This window comes from Symphodus melops (assembly GCF_947650265.1).
Source record: "Symphodus melops genome assembly, chromosome: 23".
Taxonomy (NCBI): domain Eukaryota; kingdom Metazoa; phylum Chordata; class Actinopteri; order Labriformes; family Labridae; genus Symphodus; species Symphodus melops.
In genome coordinates this window covers 2,122,654-2,127,084 of record NC_136713.1, presented here as the reverse complement: position 1 = coordinate 2,127,084, position 4,431 = coordinate 2,122,654, and the positions used below count along the sequence as shown (strand labels likewise).

At 36.2% G+C, this 4,431-nt stretch overlaps 1 long non-coding RNA gene across 1 annotated transcript; it reads right to left on the bottom strand.

The window, feature by feature from the left end:
* Positions 1-1,461: 1,461 nt before the first annotated feature.
* Positions 1,462-3,286, bottom strand: LOC306818982. Its single transcript, XR_013778448.1, has 3 exons — positions 2,639-3,286; positions 2,395-2,451; positions 1,462-2,299 (listed from the first exon to the last, which is right to left on the bottom strand). It is a non-coding gene; the product is annotated as an uncharacterized lncRNA (long non-coding RNA).
* Between the last annotated feature and the right edge of the window lie 1,145 nt (positions 3,287-4,431).

The following is a 4,431-nucleotide window of genomic DNA, read 5'->3' as shown; positions in this document are numbered from 1 at the left end:
TTAATGAAAATCCCTTTAACAGATTTTTATGATGAAACTAATTTGAAATCCCAAATGTTGGTTCTGATTTCTTTGTTTCATGTCTAAACCTGCCCGATGGCAGAAAACAATTTAAAGCTTTAAACTATTTAAAAAAGTGTCAAACTCTTCAAACTATAAAACCTTCTGATACTAAAGGTGTAAAATACTATTATAGTCATCGACACTTTAAAATGTTGTTTTTAGGAACATTTGGACCTGTTAAAGTTGTGTCCCAGATTTGAGTCAACTCTGTCAGACTTTTACAGAAACATCAAATAATCAGACATAAAAAGAGGTGAGCTACAACATGAAGGACCCCCGTCTTATTCCTGCTTTTAAAAAGGGGGGGATGCTGTTCAAACATGGTTCACATTTTGATTTGTTGAGAACTTGATGAAATGATTTTACTATCAGCTGTGTCTCTACTCGGGCTGTAACGCTACACAAACATTTGGGTTGGGTACGGTTCTCAGTTCTGAAGATTGGGTTGGGTACATTTTGGGTCCAGTAAGGGACCTGATGCAACACTTTCTTTTTCTTTATCAGGAACATTTACAACTTCCCTTTTACACATTGTCTTAAGTTCAGCATGGACAGTTCAGACTTCACCTGCTCAGGTTTCTTTTTCATGACATTTTAAATGAAACATTCAAAAATAACATCAAATCAAATATACTTATAACCAAAAGAGTCTCCAATCAATAAAAGAAATGAATGAAATAAAATCATCCATATAGCCTATAGTATATATAAAAAGATGTGTTTTAAATGACAGAGACAAACACTGACACCTTTCTGTTTATGAAGTCAGCACTTTTTAGAGCACAAAATAAAGCTGGGACAGTTTCATCTCACAACTATTCATATTTCCCTCTGTCAATATAAGAAGCTGTAAAAACACAAAGTCCCATTCTGCATGTAATCCACTGTAATAAAAACAGCAGTGGTGTTTGTTATGTCTTTGGCCCGTTCAGAATTATTATCAAGAGGCTGTTTAAATGCAAAGGAGACTTGGCTTTGCTCCACACTCTCTTTGTTCCTGCTTGCAGTGATGTTCACGTTGGCGTGCTATCTCTTTGACTGCTTTAACACTTTTCCCTCAGAGAATTCTAGAAGTGTTGCCAGTCAGCGCCAGCCTTTTTCATAATTTTCACCAGTCTTTCAAGACCCACAGAATATTTTCTTCTTTGAATATGTAAATATTGAACACATCCAAAGAAAGATCAGAGCTTCTGCCTTCATATACAAAAAACTATTTTATTCAAGCTTCATTCAATCTTATTTTATCAGCACTTGAAAATCGGCCATTTTCACAAAAAAAACAACATTCCGGACAAAAAGCTGAGAAAACAGCACTTTTGTAAAACACATTTATTTTCAAGAAAAAAAATGTGATTTTGAGTTTACATTTGGATTCTTTTTACTTTTATTTGACAACTACAGTTATATTTTTAAATAAATAACTAAAATAAATAAAAATGATTACATAAAATTATACATTTTATTTGAATAGTGTAGCACTACAACATTTACAAACTATATTATACATTTTTCTTCTCTTAAACACTCAGAAATACTTTGTTTTTACAAACACTTAAATATTGGTTATTTTCAATAATAAAACATTAGTTGAACAAAAACCTGATCAAGAAGAGACAACTTTGTCTCCCAGAGAAGTGCCTTCTCTGCAATAGGGTTTCATGTTGTAACAGTACCTTGTGTCAGAATCACAAAGGATGTAGGATTTGAACCCATATTTGACAGGTTTTTGGGGATTGTATACCCTGAACGCTCGCCGTCCACGCCACAGAAGCATACCCTCATCAATGCAAATGTTGGTGTTAGGTTGATACATTTGACTGAATTTAGATATAAGGTAATATAAGACAGGGCGGACTTTGTACAACCTGTCAGTGCTATTTGCTGGCCTTGATTCATAATCATTGGAGTGTAGAAATCTCCATATGATTTCAAACCGGTTGCGGGACATGACCTTGTTGAAGTAGGGGGAGGCCAAAATGTCATCTGTAGACCCGTACATTTCAAGGTCAGGCTTAGGAATGATATGATGAAGAGCAGCAGCATCATTTAGAGGTCCAGGATTCTCAGTGAAAAGAGTCTTTTGGCTGCCAGTTCATTTCTTTCCACATCAGATTACCTGGACCAGGACCTGCACCGGGCTGGTTTACAGAGCCTCTTGCTTGGTCACCAGGTACTTCACCTCCACCACGCCCATAAGATCCACAGGTCCGACCTCTGCCTCTTTGCTGTGTTCGACCTGTAAATAATTAGAATGACAATTTTTTTATTCAACAGTGTGATGTGCACAAAGAGAGGAACGTTATTTTTCGGCCTCTTCATATCATATCTTACCTCTTTCACCTTGGGTAGGTCTGTATAAAGGACACCTGGGCCTTGAATCCCTGGACTCTGTGTGTGTAAAATGTCATACAAATATTCATTTGGTAAATAGTTTGTGTGCAAAATGAGAGATACATTTATTTTTCATCTCCTCTCAAAAATGAGCAGATGCTCTCGTCTTGTATCGTGTAATAATCATACAATCTTAGTAACAGGTTATCAAACTAAAAAAATACACCATGTTATCATAACTCACTTCTTGCACCTCTGGTGGGTCTGTAAGAAGGAGACCTGGATCTTGGAGACCTGGACTGTGTGTCAGGAAAATGACAGTAAAATGTCATACAACCATTCATGTTGTACAAAATGAAAGATAAATTATTTCTTTTTTATATCCTCTCACAAATTAGCAGATGCTCTTGTCTTGTAGTATCTAATAATCATACAATCCAAGTAACATACTATCAAACTAAATAAAACATGTTATCATAACTCACCTCTTGCACCTACGTGTATGTCTGGACCTTGGAGACCTGGAGCTTGGAGACCTGGACTCTGTGTCTGGAAAATTACAATAAAAAGTCCGTCAAAAATTCGCTTGGTACATCGTTTATGTACAAAACTGAGGGATATGTTATTTCCACGTCATGTTATCTCATGAATTAGCAGATGCGTATGCTATTGTAACCCTTCTGGAGTAGTTACAGAATGCTAGGACCAATATTAGGTTCGACTACTAGAGCAGTGATTTATGTACAACGCATTAATAACCACAGACCGGCTTATTATAGTTAGTTGAACACAGAAGAACAGTTGACATACAGTTAACATAAGATTTTCAATCACTTTATGAAAAAAATGAAATTTTCTTCCCTTTCATTCAAGTGATTTAGTTTATTAATCCCTTTTTTTTTTTTTTTTTTTTAATATTTTATTTTATTTTTTTCTTTAGTAGGACAGAATAAACAAGACAAAAGAACATCAAAATAATAAAAATAAAAAAAAAATAAAAAAAACAGAAAAAAACAATAACAGCACATTTGGGTGGAGTTATGCCATATACGTCACAAAATATTCAGTCAAGGAGGAGCATTTATAGAATGTGGATACAGGATAGCAGCAAGCATAATAATTGTTAGGGTTAAGTTTTATCTAGCATCATCAGAAAAGGTTTCCACATCTTTAAGAAATAGCAATGAGAGTTTGATCTGCTGGCACGTATCTGTTCCATCTTAGCAGCAGAAAGCATCTCATTAAGCCACCTTTTGAAGCATGGAGATGTTGGGAACTTCCAATTCAACAATATCAATTTTTTTGCAACCACCATGCCGGTGCTTAGGGCTTGTTTCTGATGGGATGGAAGAGATTTTGTCTTGTCAGAGCAGCCAAATATTGCTAAAAAACAGTCCGGCTGAATGATTGTTTGATACTGTTGGGAAAACCAGGTAAATATGTCAGACCAGAATTTACCAAGCACTGAACACTGCCAGAACAGATGAGCTAGTGAACCTTCTGCAGTACCACACCTGTCGCACTGAGAGGAGATTGATTCAAATATCTTGCTCAACTTTACTTTAGAATAATGCAACCTATGAGTGACTTTAAATTGAATTACTCTGTATCTGGAATTGATTGAACAGGACTTTATACTGGATAACCCTTCCTCCCACAGTTCATTTGATAGTGGAACTCCAAGTTCCTCAGCCCAAGCCTCCCTGAGATGACTGGTGCTGACTGGTTGCGTAAAAGCAGAAAGGAAGCGAGAGATCAGATGTTTGGAGTCTGGGGGAGACAAAAGTAAATCATTAAAATAGTGGCTTTTTGGTTTGAGGGGGAATTCTGAGATGTACTCGTGTATAAAATGTCTAACTTGGAGGTACCGGTAGAAATGTGATTGAGGAAGGTTGAATTTGGTTTGCAGCTGAGGAAAAGAAGCAAACCTATTATCTATATAAAGATCACCAATACAACAAAGTCCCTGCTTTCTCCAGTCCAAAAACACTCCATCCATCAGCCCAGGTTTAAACAGATGATTGCATGCTATTGGTG